The following is a 13,553-nucleotide window of genomic DNA, read 5'->3' on the forward strand; positions in this document are numbered from 1 at the left end:
TTCGGTCTCAGTGTTCCGAGGCCATATCTGCCTATGCTAGGCCCGTCAAGTTTAACTCAAGTATTCTGCGTGTGCAAAACTGGCTTGCACCCGTTGTAGATGAACGTTGAGCTTATCACACCCGATCATCACATGGTGTCTTGGCACGACGAACTTTGGCAACGGTGCATACTCAGGGAGAACACTTTTACCTTGAAATTTAGTGAGAGATCATCTTATAATGCTACCGTCAATCAAAGCAAAATAATATGCATAAAGGATAAACATCACATGCAATCAATATAAGTGATATGATATGGCCATCATCATCTTGTGCTTGTGATCTCCATCTCCGAAGCACCGTCATGATCGACATCGTCACCGGCGCGACACCTTGATCTCCATCATAGCATCATTGTCGTCTCGCCAACTATTGCTTCTATGACTATCGCTACCGCTTAGTGATAAAGTAAAGCAATTACAGGGCGATTGCATTGCATACAATAAAGCGACAACCATATGGCTCCTGCCAGTTGCCGATAACTCGGTTACAAAACATGATCATCTCATACAATAAAATATAGCATCATGTCTTGACCATATCACATCACAACATGCCCTGCAAAAACAAGTTAGACGTCCTCTACTTTGTTGTTGCAAGTTTTACGTGGCTGCTACGGGCTGAGCAAGAACCGTTCTTACCTATGCATCAAAACCACAACGATAGTTCGTCAAGTTAGTGTTGTTTTAATCTTCACAAGGACCGGGCGTAGCCACACTCAGTTCAACTGAAGTTGGAGAAACTGAAACCCGCCAGCCACCTGTGTGTAAAGCACGTCGGTAGAACCAGTCTCGCGTAAGCGTATGCGTAATGTCGGTCCGGGCCGCTTCATCCAACAATACCGCCAAACCGAAGTGTGACATGCTGGTAAGCAGTATGACTTGTATCGCCCATAACTCACTTGTGTTCTACTCGTGCATATAACATCTACGCATAAACCTGGCTCGGATGCCACTGTTGGGGAACGTAGTAATTTCAAAAAAAATTCTACGCACACGCAGGATGGTGATGCATAGCAACGAGAGGGGAGAGTGTGTCCACGTACCCTCGTAGACCGAAAGCGGAAGCGTTAGCATAACGCGGTTGATGTAGTCATACGTCATCACGATGCGACCGATCCAAGTATCGAACGCACGGCACCTCCGAGTTCAGCACACGTTCAACTCGATGACGTCCCGCGAGCTCCGATCCAGCAGAGCTTCGTCGGAAAGTTTCGTCAGCACAACGGCGTGATGACAATGATGATGTTGCTACCGACGCAGGGTTTTGCCTAAGCACCACTACGATATGATCGAGGTGGATTATGGTGGAGGGGGGCACCGCACACGGTTGGGAGAGATCAACTGATCAACTTGTGTGTCTAGAGGTGCCCCTGCCCCCGTATATAAAGGAGCAAGGGGGGAGGCCGGTCGGCCCTCTATGGCGCGCAAGGAGGAGGAGTCCTCCTCCTAGTAGGAGTAGGACTCCCCTCTTTCCTACTCCTACTAGGAGGGGAAAGGAACGGGGAGAGGGAGAAGGAAAGGGGGGCGCCGCCCCCCCTCTCCTAGTCCAATTCAGACCAGAGGGGGAGGAGCGCGCGGCCTGCCCTAGGCCAGTCCTCTCTCTCTCTCCACTAAGGCCCGTAAGGCCCATTATTTCTCCCGGGGGGTTTCGGTAACCCTCCGGCACTCCGGTTTTCTCCGAAACCACCCGGAGCTCTTCCGGTGTCCGAATATAGTCGTCCAATATATCGATCTTTACGTCTCAACCATTTCGAGACTCCTCGTCATGTCCGTGATCATATCCGGGACTCCGAACTACCATCGGTACATCAAAACATATAAACTCATAATACCGATCGTCACAGAACTTTAAGCGTGCGCACCGTACGGGTTCGAGAACTATGTAGACATGACCGAGACACGTCTCCGGTCAATAACCAATAGCTGAACCTGGATGCTCATATTGGTTCCTACATATTCTACGAAGATCTTTATCGGTCAAACCGCATAACAATATATGTTGTTCCCTTTGTCATCCGTATGTTACTTGCCCGAGATTCGATCGTCGGTATCTCAATACCTAGCTTAATCTCGTTACCGGCAAGTCTATTTACTCGTTCCATAATGCATCATCCCGCAACTAACTCATTAGTGACAATGCTTACCGGCAAGGCTTATAGTGATGTGTATTACCGAGTGGGCCCAGAGATACCTCTCCGACAATCGGAGTGACAAATCCTAATCTCGATATACGCCAACTCAACAAGTACCTTCGGAGACACCTATAGAGCACCTTTATAATCACCCAGTTATGTTGTGACGTTTGGTAGCACACAAAGTGTTCCATCGGTAAACGGGAGTTGCATAATCTCATAGTCATAGGAACATATATAAGTCATGAAGAAAGCAATAGCAACATACTAAACGATCAAGTGCTAAGCTAACGGAATGGGTCAAGTCAATCACATCATTCTCCTAATGATGTGATTCCGTTAATCAAATGACAACTCATGTCTATGGTTAGGAAACATAACCATATTTAATTAACGAGCTAGTCAAGTAGAGGCATACTAGTGACACTCTGTTTGTCTATGTATTCACACATGTACAAAGTTTCTAGTTTAATACAATTCTAGCATGAATAATAAACATTTATCATGATATGAGGAAATAAATAATAACTTTATTATTGCCTCTAGGGCTTATTTCCTTCATGTAGGGCGCCCCAGGAGGAGGAGCCCTCCTCTTAGTAGGAGTAGGACTCCCCTCTTTCCTACTCCTACTAGGAGGGGGAAAGGAAGGGGAAGAAGGAGAAGGAAAAGGGGCGCCGCCCCCCGCCCCCTTCCTAGTCCAATTCGGAACAGAGGAGGGGGGCGCGGCCTGCCCTGGCCGGCCCCTCTCTCTCTCTCCACTAGGGCCCAACAAGGCCCATTAACCCCCAGGGGGTTCCGGTAACCCCTCCGGCACTCCGGTAAAATCCCGATTTCACCCGGAACACTTCCGACGTCCAAATATAGGCTTCCAATATATCAATCTTTATGTCTCGACCATTTCGAGACTCCTCGTCATGTCCGTGATCATATCCGGGACTCCGAACTACCTTCGGTACATCAAAACATATAAACTCATAATATCGATCGTCACAGAACTTTAAGCGTGCGGACCCTACGGGTTCGAGAACTATGTAGACATGACCGAGACACGTCTCCGGTCAATAACCAATAGCGGAACCTGGATGCTCATATTGGTTCCTACATATTCTACGAATATCTTTATCGATCAAACCGCATAACAATATACGTTGTTCCCTTTGTCATCCGTATGTTACTTGCCCGAGATTCGATCGTCGGTATCTCAATACCTAGCTTAATCTCGTTACCGGCAAGTCTCTTTACTCGTTCCGTAATGCATCATCCCGCAACTAACTCATTAGTCACATTGCTTGCAAGGCTTATAGTGATGTGCATTACCGAGAGGGCCCAGAGATACCTCTCCGACAATCGGAGTGACAAATCCTAATCTTGATCTATGCCAACTCAACAAGTACCATCGGAGACACATGTAGAGCACCTTTATAATCACCCAGTTACGTTGTGACGTTTGGTAGCACACAAAGTGTTCCTCCGGTAATCGGGAGTTGCATAATCTCATGGTCATAGGAACATGTATAAGTCATGAAGAAAGCAATAACAGTAAACTAAACGATCAAGTGCTAAGCTAACAGAAATGGGTCAAGTCAATAACATCATTCTCCTAATGATGTGATCCCGTTAATCAAATGACAACTCATGTCTATGGCTAGGAAACTCAACCATCTTTGATCAACGAGCTAGTAAAGTAGAGGCATACTAGTGACACTATGTTTGTCTATGTATTCACACATGTATTATGTTTCCGGTTAATACAATTCTAGCATGAATGGTAAACATTTATCATGATATGAGGAAATAAATAATAACTTTATTATTGCCTCTAGGGCATATTTCCTTCAGCGGCTGCGTCCCCACCACCGCTGGTGTGAGGTGGAGAGCCCGGCGTCGCTGGCGCGGTGTGATGCACCCCCTCTAGCACTGCAGCCGGTCCGTACCCGACAGTGAAAGTAGCAGCGCCGGGAGCATCCACCCCCTGTTGCCAGTCCCAGCTTGCTCGCTCGTCGAAGAAGACATCGCGCGTGACGTGCACGCGCTTGGTGGCGGGGTCGTACGCGCGATATGTTTTGCCGCCCAGTTCATACCCGACGAAGACCATGGGCTTGCTCCTATCCGCCAGCTTCTGCAGGTCTGGGCGCATGTCCTTGACATGAGCCACGCACCCGAAAACGCGCAGGAAGTGAACGTTGGGCTTGCGGCCGTACCACGCTTCAAACGGAGTCTTCCCGATCAGGCTCCTTGTGTATGACCTGTTCATCAAGAACACGGCAGTGGTGACAGCCTCACCCCAGAAGAAAGCTGGCATGCCCCTTGCCTTGAGCATGCTCCTCGCCATGCCCACGTTGGTCAGGTTACGGCGCTCCACCACTCCGTTTTGCTGTGGGGAGTAGGGCGCCCTCAGGTGTCACTGCACGTCATGGTCGGCGCAGTACTCCGCGAACGCCATGCTCGTGAACTCGCCTGCGCGATCCATGCGGAACATGCGCAGGGTGTGGCGCAACTCGGTCTCCGTGGCGGCCTTGAACCGGCGGATTGCCTCGGCCGCCTCGTCCTTGGAGCGCAACAAGACGAGCCAGGTGTAACGGCTGTGGTCGTTGTCGGTTCAATATCCGGCGTATCTCGTAGTAGGGGTCCTATGCTAGGCGTCTGGGAGCGATGGTAACATGGACACGGGGTTTTACCCAGCTTCGGGCTCTCTTGATGAGATAATACCCTACATGCTGCTTTTGATTGTATTCATATGGGTGTGTACAGAGTATATGTATCTACCGCGAGATTGTAGTAATGAATATGAGATTGTCTATTGACTAGCCTGGTCTCGGTTTATATATGCACTGAGGGCCTAGGGTTTAGAGGAGTCCTTGTCTTGGGCGCCAAGTCTTGTAGAATCCTCCTTGTATGCGGCATGGGCTGTCCGAACTGGCCCAATAGTGAACCGCCATGGGGGTCCTCGGCCCGATCCAGCTGGTCGGGAGACGACATGGTGAGTACCCCCTAGTCCAGGACACCGTCAGTAGCCCCCTGAACCGGTCTTCAAGTTGGGGACGCTCCTCGATTCTTCCGAACTGTTCTTCATCTTCGGTCGTCGGTCTTGAAAACTGGTTCAACAAATCTTCTCATCCTCAATCTTGAGGATCGCCGAAGTGCATCCGAAGAGTTTACACGTCAGGTATCCGAGGAGTCCCTTTAAGTTTCCGGCCTTTATCAATGCCCTGTTATTTTTACGCCACACCACAGGTTTGAGGTTGTTCCCGGGCGGCAGTGTCCTCTTGCATCCGAGCTCCAACGCCGGACTGCATTCGAGGTATCTTTTGCAGCCGAGCACCAACGCCGGACCTTTTCCGAGCTCCAACGCCGGAATGTATCCGAGCTCCAACGTCGGACTGTATCCGAAGAGTATTGTTATAGTCGAGCTCCAACGCCGAACTGCATCCGAGCTCCAGCGCCGGACTATATCTGAGCTCCAACGCCGGACTATGTCCGAGGTGTCATAGATTACCTTGGTTCAAAAAAGTGTTAGCCGAGCTTAATGCCGGAAATGCCCTCTAAGGATCCAGCCACTTGCATCCGAGCTTTATGCCGAACTGCTTCCGAGGTAGCTCAGCACCTCGGTCATGGGCCGATTGTTTGCGGATTTTTTTTCCGATGCGTATAAATTTATTTGCTGACGAGATGTATTGCCAGTAGCCCTCAAGGTGTCTATCGGCCTAAAATTTGAGATGCACCTGAAGGAAAACATAAAACTGCTGATCCTGGTAGCCCCTGAGACCCAGATCGTGAAATCGGCCTGAGGATCAACTCCTAGCTCGGCAGCATACATAGGAATAGAAACGCAGTGTAATATATTAGAGGTAATAGTGATCGGTGGACGGGCCCCTGAGAGAGGGTCGTGAGAAGTCGCCGTGATATATCAGCTTGATGTCGGGTAAGTCCCATATGGTACTTATTGTCGTCCGAAGACGCGCTTGTCCATAGTTCGGTTATGCCGAACACTCAGCACTTTGAATTTTCTGCATTGAACAGGCAATGCAGTAGCCCCCGAGACACTGGTCGGGTGGCAACACCAGATTAGGGGATCGATGTGCCCCTTTAATATTTGCAAATAATGAGTGCAAAGCCCAGTAGCCCCCGAGCATTAATGTGGGCACAGGTGGCCGAATTAAGGATCGATATCCGTTTGTCAGAAAATTTTGTTTTGTTTAACACAAACTTCTCGGAAAGAGAATAAAGATCTCTTAAAAGAATTTAGAGCTGGTCGAAATCCGAGCTCACCAAGGTAGGCCCCAAGGGGTTTAAAAGATGGATTGCGAGTAAATGGATTTTACTCGCAATTATTATGTGTAATGTTTCTATGTATCCAAGTACTTTTCATCATTAATGCTCAAATCCGCATTGTACAAAACTTTGTTGACCAACCATCGGCTTCAACCTCCTCGGCCAGTAGCTGGGGAGTGTTTGTCCTACTTTATAAAGCCGTTATAAGGGCAAAGTTTTACGGCAAACAAGGCAATCCGATCATACGGTTTTATAAACAAAGGTACACGGAGAGATATGTTATATTACGTTTTAACGTAAGAAACATCTTCCAAAGAAAATAGTCCCACTATCAGTTCCTTTCTTTGGGTCATCATGCTTATCATGATCATGAAAACTCACCTCCGATCAACGTGGGAGGAAAATATTAAGGATTTAGTTCGGCGAAAGTTCCCGGACTCTATGGTTTTAATGAACCAAAATTTTTACTTCCATCGTTGCCGACCAATGTGATCCTTTAAGATTGCTAGCTTTCGGCTTCACCCAGTCTGAGGTACTAACTCGGATGACCCTGTAGTAACAATCACAGAGGTGCTTCCTTTACCGCCTAGCCGAACAATCGGGAACGTAGGGGTAAGCACATGAGCCAGGCAACCCAGCTTGGCCAAAATCTTAAGTCAAATTGATGCATATGTATGGCTTTATGATATGTTTATTTGACTCCGTTGCGACCGTTTATCAGTTGAAAGTGGCCCGTCGTCGGCTTCCGCCCCATTGTAGATGCTACGCAGGGTGTTTTCGTAATAACAAAACAACTCTTAGCCGACGTCTCGGTGCCCAAAGGTGGTTGTGTTAGCGGAAACGAGGCAATCAGATATGCGGGCTTTATAACTTTCATTTAGTCATATGAGCTTTAAACTGGGGAAGCTAGCTATGAGCCCTCGGTTAGTGTTCGGCGACAGCCGAGGTCAAGCCGTCAACACTTCGGCCAAAGTTATGAATGGCCCGTCATTTAACATAGTCATCAGATCGCTGACCAGTTTACGCTTATTGTGACAGTCATTTTTCGGCTTTCTCCACTGAGGTGCTTAACCATGCGAGCTGGAAGCACAATCGCAGTGGTTCTCCCTTTGCACACCCAGCCGAACAAAGCGGAACATAGGAGGCAAGCACAGGAGCCGGGCAACCCAACTATTGACCGAAGACACAATTCGAAACTCATGCATATATAGCAATATCCGAGAATGTTTTCGCCGAATCTCTAAAGGTGTCCGGCGTTGCACTGCGAGACTTATGCGGGAAACACACAAATAGTTTTAAAGTGCCGTAGGCTTGGAAAACCCAACAATTTAGTAAAAACTTGACGTCTGAATTAGATCAAGTGTTCGGTGCCAATCCAAAAATTGGTCTTAGAAAAAAAAGGGTGCTTCTGTCATGCATTAGTATGACACATCCGATCTCAAGACCTCAAGCAGGTCAGCCCACGGCTGTAACCTCCTATCCCGAAGGCGGAGTACTACTCATTAGGCCAGTTTAGCGAACTAAACTCGAACGGCTTTGAGAGAGAGACTAGGCTCCCCGGCTATTGACCACACACTCGCGTCGACAAAAGGAGTGATAGAAAAAGATTTTGCAATGACCAAGAAGAAAACATTTATTATAAACGGCTCATACTAATTTAAGAGCCCCCGAGTGACTTGGGAAAAATAATTTTATGTATAATGATTGTATGTACGGAAGTACTTATATCATATCTGTGTTCACCCGAACTTTAAACGCGTCTTAACCGACCGTCGGCTTCTCCCTCTTTGGTCAAGGACCGAAAAGTGTTATGTACACCTGTCGAGAATATCGACGGTGTATCCGATAACCAGGCAATCAGGCCATAAGGCTGTAACAGACAAAACGCGCTCAGGGAACTTATGCTATAGTACTGACGAAGTGTAAGAAGCATCTTCGAAGAAAATAGTACCTCCACTGATACCTTTCTTCAGTTGCTCATTGTTACTATGAGACTTGTGCAATAGATCTTTTGTACTCATGAGTTCCGTTGTGTGCCGACCATAATTGAAAACAATAAGAGCGCTAGCTTTCGGCTTCACCTAGTCTGAGGTCCGAGCTCGGATGACCCGATCGTCACAATCGCAGAGGTGCTCCCTTTACTCCCTAGCCGAACAATCGGGAACGTAGGGGTAAACACAGGAGCAAGGCAACCCAGCTTGCGGAACACTTAAGTCAACATGGTGCATATTGTGGCGTAATACACGAACAAGGAACGAAGCCATACAAGTATAATCATATGCAAGAGGAAAGGCTTCAAAAAGGAAGCCCCCAAGCAAACGGGGTATTTGAATTTGTGTGTCACAAACAAAGTTTTGACGAGGAAGTTTTCACCAACAACTTTTTGCCAAAAAAAAGTATAATGCTTGGTCGAACCGAACAAAAATTAAAATTGAAAATTCTGAGCATAAAAGCGACTTAGCTGGTTAATGTGCTCGGTGTCGATGCACGGCCCGAGCATACGGTGGGACAAGGTCCCAGCCCCCAAGCCGGTCCCGATGTGGCGGAGCGAAGAGCTCGGCACTCCGATGTGGCGATATAGCACGGCCAATGCAGGCCCGCAGTGTGACGGCGAAGTCCCCGGCGTGGGTTAATGAAGTGATGACGAAGCCCTCGGTCCAGCCGAGGTGACGTGGTACGTCGGTACGCAGAGGTGACAGCGCTGCCCGATCCGGATCCTTTATCTGTGCATAGAAAATAGTGCAAGCCGGAGATAATAGGAATAATAATAAATTTAAAAAAATGTTGCATAATTAATAATTTATGCAAATTGAGTAATAAAAGACATATGGCCTGTGTGCCGAACGCTCGATGAGGTAGAGCTCTCTCAATGATGCCGAAGTCCCCGAGGCAACCGAACACGTCGGTATGGCAACACGACCAACAAGGTGATCACGCGAGCCGATTTATGCCGATTGGGACGACGGCGTCGGCTTGCCAAAGAGATCACGTGGCGTAGTCGAAGTCCATTACCGAACCACCATGTGACCATCGTTAATGCGGCCACCATTTGATAGACCTGCGTACAAATGATGGAACAAACAAGAGTAATAATTCCTTGAGAAAAATAAACCCAAACAAGCAAAAATTACTAGGATAAATAGCACCTGGTTTATTTGTTGTAGCAATCCGAAGAAAGGTGACTCCCAAAATTGGGACTCGATCCGCACACCCATTGCCTGATGGGCGATAAAGCGACGGCATGGCGATCCTGGCAAAGGTTGGCTTGCCGAGACAAAGCCCTCGGTCCAGCTAATGTGACGAAGCTGGTCGGCTGGTAACGCCGAAGTCACCGGAGTATGTTGATGAAGAAATAGTCAAGTCCCCGGTCCAGGCGAGGTGACGGAGCAGGTCGGTGAGGAGACATTGCAGCTGCCATGTCAGCCGAGGTGTTGAAGCAGGTCGGCATGATGGACATCGGCTTGAAGAAGCAACAGTGCGGCCATGCTGACGCGGGTCGTAACTTGTGACGCGGTCAATGCCGGCTTGATGAAGTGACCATGCGGCGTTGCGGGTGTGCCCGCTCCATGAAATCCGTGGGGCAGCGATGTTGGTGATGATTTATCCTTCGCGATGCCGAACTCTTGTTCGGCTTGCCAAGATGATGATCGAAGAAGTTGAGCTCGGCTCAACAAAGCGGCGACGTGTCTAGCACAGGTCGGCAGCCGTGGAGCAATATTGCCAGACTGGTTTAACACCAGTGTGATGGTGAAGATTACCTCGGAGGAGGCTTAAAATTTTATGGCCACGTGTTTAAAAACAACGCACAATACCCTAGAAAAAAATTCCTTCAAAAGGGTTGTCCAATATTCCTTTCATGAAGAAACATGAACTCGGGCCGGATTCGTATTCGCGCAGAAAACAGATCCGAAAATTGGTCCACTCATCGGAAGGTTCCCGGAGTTTTAACCGTCGGATCGAGCTGAAATTTGGAGGGGTGATAGATATGGGAATTCCGCAGCAGATGAACGGTTGGATCTTCCAAAGGACCTCCAAGCTGGGCACTGGAGACCACGCCCTAAACTCATCCATATTCCCGTCCAGATTTGACAGGGCTCCGGTATATCGTAGATTGCGAGAGATTCCTCCATCGGAACTCGACGAAATTTGGCATGATTGTTGTACACTTAATTCCGCACAATTCCGCACAATTGCATTGAGTTTGTTTGCAGATAGATTTCAGAGTGAAGACAATAAACACAAAGGTTACTATGAAAAATAGGAAAGAAATAGTTGTAATGGGATATGCAAGGCTCCTTCCTGATTTAATGGCATATTATTTTTCGACTGCCGAAATAACAGTTTACAGGAAACTATTGCTGGATATCCTTACAATATACTACAAAATTATTTCTAAGAGCAGTCACAACACTTCACATGCCAGCTTTAAGGCAAGGATTTACCTACGATGAAAGATTGTACCCTTCGTTGTTAGTCAATGGCAGTTCGGAGGAAGAAAAGGCGAGTTCAAATCTTAACAGTAGCAAGATCATAGAGGAATGTACTTTACCTGCCTCCATTTGTAGCAATGGAACCACAAAGATTTACATGACTTCTGTTTCTTTACTTCGTCTTCCAGGTTTGACAAATGCACACTTTTTTATCAACCCAGTCACTTGATGCTACATAAAAGTTAGATTAAATACTTCAAAGGTCAGATAGTAGCGACTAAAAGATTAGAGATAATAATATAAATGTAAGATCACATATCACATCAACGAAGATAAAACTTGTGACACCAAGATGGTTAATTACTCGTATACTACGTGTTGATGCATTTTAACTTTTTTGACATCACTATAAGAGGGCAACACTGTTACAAAGGGCGACTGACTGACGAAAGGTGCACAGAAACCATCATATTTACTCAGTATTACATGGTGCAATTAACTTTGCAGCAAGTAGTAAATTTCTCATGTAATGGTGCATTTAACTTTGCAGTGCCACATTATTAGCAAAGGCATTTGAGAGGGAAACTACTATTCACTTGGAAGACATGAGCACAGACAACTAAGTCAGATTGGTTTTTTAGCAAGTGTATGCACGACAGACAACACCGGCACTTTAGAAGGTCAGGTCTTCAATTAAAACAGATGTGCAGACAATAAGTACTTACTGTAGAAAATATGTCCTTGTTAAGCTGAGATCTCAATCAATACAGGCAAGAACTCCACCGACCTGAGTGTTGTTCTTGACAGTGAGCATGAGCACGAACCAGAGGGGCATGCTGAACTCCTCCTCCTTCCCCTGCTGCCACAAAAGAGAGAAAGAACCAACCATGACAGTTAGGTGCGGCAAGAAGGTCTGGCTCTTAGTTATGGGCGTTGTCGGATGCTCAAGTCGATGGGTGGTCCCTCTACGTGATGGCTGGCTCGTGGAGCAAAATGCGGTGATCTGCACGCAGAACAAACCAAATCAGTGGTGGCAACATGTACCTTGTATTGTTGCAGCGCAGTATATACTTCAAAAATCATACATAGCAGTCATTCTATTCCAATTTCCAACAAAATGTGTTACACTATTAAGGAAACAAACTTTTAATTCCAATTTGTAATTTGTTGTAGATAATTCAGACAATTTATGTCAAAATATTGAAGAGTCGGCTCCACAAAATACCCTTGTGCATAACCTGCTATTCTACTGATATGTTGCAGCTTTGTCAGACAAATGAGAACAAATAGGCATCATCTTCTTGCAGTGAAAGAGCAACCATGTATCAACATGAACCTTTGGATGCAAACTTAGTGCAGGAATCAATTTATCTAGTCTCTTCTTTCCAACGGATATATATAGGAAATATCAGCACATTCTGTCAATATCTCAAAAACAGGGGATGAAGACGAGAGGTGTGAGCTCTAGAAGGGGCTCTCACCAGCGGCAACCACGGCCAGGTCCTCACGCACTGCGGCCGACTGGATCAATCGGCCCCCGATTCAGCCACATCCCACGCCGGATCCCCTCGCAAGCCTCGCCTCAACTTGATCCCCACCCGCGCCTTGGCTGGATTGACCCAGATCGCCCGCGTCGCCGCATCGAGTGCCTCCGAGCGCGTACAGCGCGTGATCTGGCGATGAGGCGCGGCCCCCTGGAGCAATGAGGAGCGGTGGGTGGATCGGAGAGGCGATGAACGGTGGACGGCGAGGAAGCCTCGTTCTCCGAGGCCATGTCAGGTGGCGCCGTCGGAACAGAGCAGGTCGCGAACGTGTTTAGGGTTCGTCTGTGGCGTTTCACCCTGTGCGCTGTATTGGATATGACGGTAGAAAAGGCCAGGATGGTAGAAAAGGCCCAAAAGGCCAGTAGGCCCAATTAAACGTGAGACAACCAAAAAAGCCACCGGAACAGCGGCCCGCAAAGCCCAGCGCAGCCTGACGCGAGTTAGCGCCTGCGCACGAGAATTAGGTGGGACTAATAGTGAATTCGACGGCCAAAAACGACTAAAAGTGACGATCTAACGGCTAGAAATGCTAATGGCCTGAGAAGGCTGGGAGGGTGCTCAGTTTTAATATATCTAAATTTATTCAGAGTTACAGAAGGGATACTGGGGGTCGTGGCCCATGACTTCACGCCCTCGTGATCCACAACGCTCGTGCCATCCCACGAACAGATCGACGAGGCGCGAGACTCGCTCCAGGTTGTTGAAACCCACGAGCTAAGCTAGCTAACAGAAAAAACTGAAATGGGAAATCTAACCTGATAGGAAAACTAGCTAACTGAACTTCGACAAGGCTTGGGGTTTTATTTCAACAAACTGGGCCAAGGTAATACAATCTTGGAATGCTCACAATTATCTCCATGAAGGCATTCAATAGGACGTTCCAGCTGATCCCTAGCTTGTGCATCACCGGCAGTTCTTGCTGCAGTTACATATGCACAGATTTGACAGGGAACCATTAACTTCAGCAGAAGTTTTCTCAAGTAAACCCTCAAATTCAGACCTAGCACAGGTCAGGCAGTGATACAATTTAGTCAGTGGTGAATTGGATTACCAAAAAGAACATAGGGGAGAACATGTATAGCATTTCTGGAGCATGTGCTTAATGTAAAAAACCGGTCTTTTTAAGATTGTTC

General features: G+C 47.4%; 1 long non-coding RNA gene across 1 annotated transcript; it reads right to left on the reverse strand.

The window, feature by feature from the left end:
• Window positions 1-10,724: 10,724 nt before the first annotated feature.
• LOC120964186 (uncharacterized) lies at window positions 10,725-12,735 on the reverse strand. Its single transcript, XR_005755829.3, has 4 exons — window positions 12,358-12,735; window positions 11,602-11,879; window positions 10,996-11,107; window positions 10,725-10,888 (listed from the first exon to the last, which is right to left on the reverse strand). It is a non-coding gene; the product is annotated as an uncharacterized lncRNA (long non-coding RNA).
• Window positions 12,736-13,553: the final 818 nt, after the last annotated feature.

The sequence above is a fragment of the Aegilops tauschii genome, chromosome 5 (assembly GCF_002575655.3).
Source record: "Aegilops tauschii subsp. strangulata cultivar AL8/78 chromosome 5, Aet v6.0, whole genome shotgun sequence".
NCBI classification, from domain to species: domain Eukaryota; kingdom Viridiplantae; phylum Streptophyta; class Magnoliopsida; order Poales; family Poaceae; genus Aegilops; species Aegilops tauschii.